This window comes from Saimiri boliviensis, chromosome 4 (assembly GCF_048565385.1).
Source record: "Saimiri boliviensis isolate mSaiBol1 chromosome 4, mSaiBol1.pri, whole genome shotgun sequence".
Lineage (NCBI taxonomy): Eukaryota > Metazoa > Chordata > Mammalia > Primates > Cebidae > Saimiri > Saimiri boliviensis.
In genome coordinates this window covers 84,711,894-84,720,541 of record NC_133452.1, presented here as the reverse complement: position 1 = coordinate 84,720,541, position 8,648 = coordinate 84,711,894, and positions in this window count along the sequence as shown.

The window sequence follows — 8,648 nt, the reverse complement described above, 5'->3', positions numbered from 1 at the left end:
AAAAATTTAAATATATTAGACCCTCAATAAAATTCACTTTATTTTAAAAGTAAACTTCTATCTACTAAAAATTAACTTCAAATAATTAAATCTAATATCATGGAGCAGACATGCTTTAGTGGAATCTGGAGTCTACTGTATTTGTCACAGAAAGAGCATTCCCACACACCACTCATGTGTCTGTGGACAGGTACCTTCAATTGCTGTCAGCATTGGGGGCACAGAGACATTCATAAGGGCCCAGAGCCCCTGGATTTTCCAGTGTGACCTTTGAAGCCCCAGCTTTGGCCAACAATAGAGACAAGAGTGTTCACACCTGCCATGTTCTGATTAGCCCATTTCAACCCCTACCTATTCAATGTGATCACTAGGGTGTTTAGAAGCCACCCTACTGGGGAAATCACCTAGAAAACGGTCACCCTGTTTAGAGGCAGTGACAGACAGGTCTATTGCTGTGCTGCCTCATAGTTGAGACCACAGGAGTTGGCTTGATTGCTTGAGCTCAAATTCCAGCATTGTCATTGACCAGCTGTGGGACCTGGAGTTAAGTTGTTCAGCCTATTTGTTCCAATTTTCTTATCTGTGGAGATAATAATAAAATCTTATTCAAAGGTTCTGAAGGATATGCCATGTATTCTATGCCTTAGATCAGGGCCCCATACATAAAAAGCCTTCAGTAAATGCTGACTCTGATAAGTAGGCTGATGCCTGGAGGTGCCTATCAGAGCTTTTTTAAGATTGTAAAGGCCACCTGACAGGCTATGCGGTGGTAGTCAAGGCCCAAAGCCTGTAACTTTCAGGCCATGAAGTCTCGTAGAGCAATTTTCTCAAACTTTAATTTGTCTGTGAATCTCCTAGGGGAATCCTGTTAAAATGTAAATGACCCATCTAAAAAAAAAAAAAAGCGAATCTGAGCAGATCTGAAATTCTGCTAGTTTAACAAACTCCCAGATAAGTTTGATACTTCTGGTTTGCAGATTATCCTTTTAGTGACAAGGAGTTTAAAAGAAGAAAATTTAGAATTAGATGAACCTGGAATTCATTTTGGGGTACATACTAGCTATATAACCTGAGACAAATTATTTAATGTACTTGAGCCTCAGTTTTCACCTCTGAAAATGAGGATAATGATATGGAGTTTACTCAGCTGCTGAAAGAGCTGTATAAACTAATGTTAATGCTGAAACACTTGGGTTGGGAAGTCCCAGACTCCTCACATCATGGAGGCAGCTCCTGGTCCTGTAATAGTAACTGATCTGATCCAGACCCACATAAATGCTGTTCACTGATTTCACGGACATGATCCCTGATCAGACTTTGTTTGGTCTCCTAAGCATTTAGTCTGTCTTAGCCTGGGTTTTCTCCAAAGCAGAGCCTAAAATGTGTGTGCAGAAGGCTTATCTAGCATGTGATCACAGGAAGCATGTGGAAGGGACCAGAATTATAAAAGAGGGAAAGAGAAAAAACTACCACAAGGGTCTTATACCAAGTTATTCCCCACAGTGGGCAGCTGGGGCTTGATTCCACCAAAATCTGCTGAAGCATGCATAGACTGTTTCAGAATTGTCTACTGAAGGTTAGACAACTCAACAGGGAGAAATATTTATTCGTCACCCATTGGTTGAGGGTGACCACAGAAGGCATTCACTTCCCTCACTTCAGAACTCTGCATAGAGCTTGCTGAGCTGTCTTCCATGATGTTAAAACAGCTGCTCCCAGGCAGACAGTAAAATATGCTCAGAGCATGCTGGAGGAAAGGTGCTGTCAGTGTGAAGCCATCTGAATCTTACACAGTACTGTTCGCCAAAGCCAAGGTTGCAAATAGGGCTGAGGCTGGCAGGATGCGAAGCATGTGTCAAATACACATCCTCCTTCCCAAAAGCACCCTGATCTCTTTATAGGGATTTTTGGGGACCAGGAATTCTTGACTCTGATGTCTCATTTCTCAGAAGCTGAAACGCTGAAACCCGAGGGTAGACACCCGTCCACAGCCCAGCCTAAGCTCACGTTACTGGCAGTGAGTAAGTCTGAGAGGCAGGCTACACATGCATCAGAAGGTCCTGGCAGGATCAAGTCCAGTTTCACACAGTAGTGCACTACTTAATAACATCCCCCTGTAGTAGCCTAGGGCAGGGAGAGGACATCCTCTAAGCTTGAGTGTCTCTCTAGAGTATATAGCAATGGATGGGAGCAATTTGATGCTCAATCTTATATAGTGGTGGCCTCAACAGCAGCATTCTGACCAGGCTGTCCCTTTTGGGTGACAGTCTTTGTTCCCTGTTTCCACACTGGCCCTTTTGAGTTTCCTTGTTTTTTTTTGTTTTTTGTTTTTTGGTTTTTTTTTTTTGAGACGGAGTTTCGCTCTTGTTACCCAGGCTGGAATGCAATGGTGCAATCTCGGCTCACCGCAACCTCCGCCTCCTGGGTTCAGGCAATTTTCCTGCCTCAGCCTCCTGAGTAGCTGGGATTACAGGCACGCGCCGCCATGCCCAGCTAATTTTTTGTATTTTTAGTAGAGACGGGGTTTCACCATGTTGACCAGGACGGTCTCGATCTCTCGACCTTGTGATCCACCACCACCTCGGCCTCCCAAAGTGCTGGGATTACAGGCTTGAGCCACCGCACCTGGCTTGAGTTTCCTTGTTCTTGTCATTCCATAGCTTTGAGTCTAGGAGCCTCTGATATTATTCTAATAAATTCTCTTTTCCTTAAGCCAGACCCTGATAGAACAATTATTAAATAAGATAGAAGATAGGGCTACTAGCAGAGCAACGGTTGAGAAGTAATTTTACCACCCTCACAAAACAATCAGGTTTGAACTCATCATGTGACTCGCTACTAATTTGTGTCAACAAAACATTGTATTCAACATCCAGTGAGTATTATATGTACATATATGTATTATGGCACATTTGTCAGTAGAATTGTCTATAGAAACCAGCTCTGACACCATCTTGCTAGAAGTAACATTGATTAAGAAAAAAATCCTTCTAGCTTCTACCTCAGCAGTTTATCAGTAATAGTCTATTCGAATAAGAGTATACTTACCTGATTTTATACTGACCTACAGATTTTTTGGCTCTGCTTCAGTCCAACTTAACTTCAATCATATGATTAAGGGGATATTCTGGAAATGGGGATTGAACACATGCATTTGTCTCAGGTATCTCAGGAATCCTGCTCAGATGATGGTAAAGGAACAATAACAAAAAAAGGTATATATGCTCAAGGGCAAAGAGAATAGGAGTCGATGGAGGACTAGCTACTGACTCATCAGTCTGGAGAAAGCTGACACCTAAACCAGCAGTGGGAGAAGGAAACAGCCAGAAACAAGCTGATTCATGCTGCAGAGCCCTGGGAAGGCTTAGGGATTAGAGGCACCAGGTACTGTTGAAGATGAGAACGTGGGGAGATGCTGAAAACATAATTCGCTGAAAATCTGCATCTGCAGCAGTTAGACTCTCCTTCCCCAGCACACACACCAGGTAAATGACCTTTCCCCATCACAGCTGAAGATTGGAAAGATCAACCCTGGCAATTTCCAGATTTGAGAAGAATAGACGCAGCTGAGGTGTGGGTCAGGCACTGTGTTGAAATGAAGGGAATATTAAATATATATTACTAGGAAGTATCTTATACTCCAAAAATTTTAGATAGATTGTAAATAATCAATGGTTATAGTAAGTTCTAGAATTTTTAATATCTAGGTATCTATTTTAATACAACTTTTCTTAACTATCACTTACAAATACAACTTCAGGGTCTCACAGAAGTGAGACCAGCCTTGCCCCTGGTAATATTCTCTGGGAACTGGAGGAAAACATGACCATAAGTCCCAGGCTGGAAAAAGAGCCCTGTTTTTCATAGACCAACTACCAAGATGCTGTGTGGTCTAGTGTGTACTTCTAGTGCTCCACTCTAAACACTGATTATAACAAAGTGGTTATTAGAGCACAGCCCCTGGAAGTCAATGGCTTGAGTCTAAACTTAAGCTCTGTGATTACCTATCCCCTAAGCAATCTTGAACAAGTTATTTATCTTCCATTGCTGCCTCAGTTTCTTTATCTAAAATAACTTTTAGAAATCTTCCAAATCTTTTTTTATTTTTTTAATTATTTTAAATATTATTATTATATTTTGGGAAGGATTCTCACTCTGCCGCCCAGGCTGGAGTGCAGTTGCCTGATCTCAGCTCACTGCAACATCTCCCTTCCAGGTTCAAGCAATTCTTTTGCCTCAGCCTACTGAGTAGCTGGGACTACAGGCGCATACCACCATGTCCAGCTAATTTTTGTATTTTTAGTAGAGACAGGGTTTCACCATGTTAGCAAGGCTGGTCTTGAACTCCTGACCTCAGTTGATTCACCCACCTCCGTCCCAAAGTGCTGAGGTTATAGGCATGAGCCACAATGCACAGCCTCTTCCAAATCTTTATTGTAATATGTCTAGGGCATACCTCAGTTTTCTATTTAAAAAAAATGCAAAATTATATTGCTGTCAAAGACAGAATTTCAAGAGCTTCACTTATAAATGCTATAGATTGCTTTATTCTTTTCCACATGATAGATTTAAATATCTAACAGAATTCTGAATAATACGATTGCTTTATTTTTACAAATCAAAATGTTAAGGCCTAGAACGCCAACTAATACATTTAGGAGGAATGACAGAGCTAGAAAGTCACCATTTTGAAACAATCATCATAGTAATAAATCTAGGCAAGAATCATCAATGGATGCAAAAACTAGTGGTAAAAGTATAATGAGAAACAAGGTAGCTATATAGTCTCAGATTATCTTCTTATAACTACTTATTAATTAAAAAGGGAAAATAATTTCACAATGGAGAATTTTGACAGACACTAACTTAAGCAAGTGAATAAAATTTATATCACAATAGTAGGAAAAAGCCACAGTATATGCCACCTGTTGGTATGCATTGAAAAAGATACAATGTCACAACTGAGTTATTCCTCCCAAATTTGCATAACTTGAATTAATCATGAAGAAACATCAGATTTACTCAAATTGTGGACTATTCTACAAACTAATTGGACAGTACTCTTAAAAATGCTAAGGTTATATAAGACAAAGAAAGGCAGGAAAGCTATCAAAGACAAAGCGAAACTAAAGAAACATGCAAACTAAATTCAATGCATGATTCTAGATTAAATCCTGGGCTAGGAAAATTTTAAAGGTATAAAAGACATTATTGGAGCAATTGATGATATTTGAATATTGACTAAGGGGATTAGATAATAGTCATCATATCAATGTAGAATTTCCTGATTTTGTCAATTGTGTTGTGGTTATGGAAGCGATTGTTGTTGATTTTGATATAAACATACTGAAATATTTAGGGATAAAGGGGCATGATGTTTTCAACTTACTCTCAAATAGTTGAGAAAAATATGCGTGTGTATATATGGAGATAGGACAACAAATCAAGCAGGGAAAAATGTTTAATAATTGGTGAGCCTGGGAAGGGCATATAGGAGTCTTTGTATCTTTTCATAAGTTTAAAATCATACAGTATTAAAAATTAAAAAATGCTATGACCAAAAGATTGCCTCTCAAATATAATCGTCTCCATGTGGCATTAGATGATTCAGGTGACCACAGTAGGGCAATTTATCCTGTTATCTCATATTTCCAAGCTTAAAGAAACCTTGCTCAGTGCTTGAGAAAACTTGCTCAAACTATGCTGAGGGTTATGAACAAAGGTAAATAGCTCTAGACTCCCAGATTCCACTAAATCTGTAAGTATGAAGGTAGGCAACCAATTTTTTAAAAATTATTCTTCCAATAAAACTTCTTGCAAGTAGTTTTAAGTAATATCTTCTATCTAACAGTGTGTCAGAATCTGCTATTTGCCACTCCAATATTCATTCTTTGATTCTTCCTTGGTAATGACTGCCCTGATTTTTAGGTAGGGATAAGTTTGCTCACAATGAAGGCTGTATTTGACAGCTTCCCTTGCAGTTAGGTGTGACTAAATGGCTAAATTCTGACCAAGGAGACCAAAGAGAAAAGTAATATGGCAACTTCCATGACACTTCCATAAAAGACATCAGTCACAGGTCCTGTTACCCTTCTTTTCTTCTGCCACTATATTATCACCTTGACTATAAATGTGATGCCTGGATCTCTAACAGTTATCTTGGGCAGCAAAGGCAAGGTCCATAACCTTATGGATTGTGAAACAGAGAGACAGAAGAACCTGAGTTAAAAAAAACTGTTATACCAACCCGGAATGTCTACCTGGTAGACTATTTTATATGAGAAAAAAAATTAACTTGTATTTTGTGTAAATCACCATGCATTTGAGTTTCTATTATATATCACAAAACATATGGTTTTTCAAGAAAAAAAGGGGGGCTAAGGTCTCACTTAGACTCCTAACTCCCACAACATTTCTGGGAGTTGGTTCACTCCCAATGTATTTTCCTAGAACCTAGCAGTCTTCACATAGTTTCAGTTGATGAACATTTTTAGAATGAACAAAGTTTCTTTTTATAAAAACAATTTCAAAATGTTACCTACAACAACATTAGAAATTCATCTCTGTTTGGTACTGTTTTGCCCATTATAAATTGCACACTCAATACCTTCTTTCCCTATAAATCTTTGGTCAAAAACAATGCAATCACTATCTGATCTTCTGGCTGGTTGAAATTATAAAGATAATTTTTCATTATATCATTTGCTTCCATAGAACTGTTCGTTAATAGATCATAAAGTAAGGTGAATCCTAAAGTACAGGCTGAGTTATGCTGCAGTAATAACTCCAAAATCTCACTGTTTAAAACAACTAAAGTTTACTTCAGGTGAGCAGGAAGCTCTGTTCCATATCTTTCATTTTCAGGCCAATGGACTCTCTTCCTTCAAGGAGAAAGAGAACATGACAAATTGCCCATTGGTTCTTAAGATTTCCATTCAGAAATGAAACACATCACTTCCACTCATGTATCATTGACTAAAGTCACATAGCCATATCTAACTTCAAGGAGCAGACAGTGAAATCTTACCATTTACTCTCAGGATGAGTACCCTAGAATTACTGGATAGCACTACCAGATAAAGCATCCCACAAGTAATTCTGAGCTCATATCTTCTCACTTCAGTTTTCTGAATTTGCTTTAATACATTTTTGGAGATAAGAAAGATTTGGTTGGTTAATAGAATAAGCCAGCTATATTCACTTTGATTATGGAAAGTGAAATTTTCCTGAGAAGCTGGAGAATTAGATATAACTCCTAATCTGTCCGTATTATCTTGTAACTAGCTGAGGATGAAAAACAAATCAACATGACTTTTCAAAGTTTTGTTATTGTAGTCTGACTATGTTATCTTAGATTAGTGGTTTAAGAAGTGTGCAGAATTCTGGGAAAATCTCCAGAAAATGCAGTAAAGAGGTCCACAAAATCCTTTCTTCCCCCATACTTATCTGTTTGACACTGTTTTCTCCATGTACTTCAACCAAGATAACATATTGTAACAAACAACATAGAGCAGATATGAGGCTCCACTCATCTCATATTAGGCAAAAATTTATAGAGATTTACAAAGAAATTAGTTGTGGAAAAATATAGCAATTTTAAAAATATATATTTTATGTTAATATGCTATAGATGGTTGCTATTTTAAAGAAACATATAGAGAGACAAATTTTTGTTTTAATTTTAATACAATAAATATTGATAGATATAATCCACGTAAACCTGAGGTCTGTGGGGTCCTTAATAATTCTTGTTTTAGCTTTTCGTTTTGAACTATTTATCTTAAATAACTTGTAAGGATTTAAAGTGTTCCCAAGAGCAAAAGTTTGAGGACCATTTCAACTCAGTCTTTCAATGGAGGTAACTACTAAATACCATTTTCTCTGTGAAGATTTTAAGAACCAGTGATTTGTAACAACTTGTAGTTATGTACACAAAGGACATGGAATTGTGAAAAACACATGTAATTGCTGGGAAAGGTAGTTTGGCCTATCTATGCTGAAACACCAAGTCTACTCTATATTTGGATTACAAGAGAGTATGTTCAATTAATCCATTGAGTAATACCTGAGACCAGGAACTAGTTAATAAATAAGGATCTATGTGCCTGCATCTAAGTAAAACTTACCTAAGAAGGCTAAAATTAAAATAAGCAAATTTATATTCTCATATAACAAGAAGTCCAGATGTTGGATATTTCCACAGATGGCTATTCCATAGGTGTGACAGCATCAAAATATTCCCAGAGTCTTCACATCCTTCCAATCTGCTAGTTTCAGCATCTTGGCTCATGTAAACTGGCTCCTTTTATGAGCTCCGAATCCTGACATCAAAAGTAAATGCAACACGGGGTCGTCGTATTTCTCAAGTGGAGTCTTTCTTCCCATGCTTTCTCTTAGGCTATAAGAAAGGCTTTTCCCAGAAGCACTTTGCACCCTAACACTGGCTCCTTTTCAAGTATCCTTGGTCAGAATTGGATCATATGACTGCTCAAACTAATCACTGGTAAGGGGAACGAGGTTATCATGATTGTTTTAGACCAATCATGATTCTATCTTTGTGGTTGAGGAAGAACCCGGTTTTTTCAAAAGCACTCTACTTCTTGATATCTGCACAAAGTTGCTGTTCTTTTAGTAAGAATAAGGGTGGG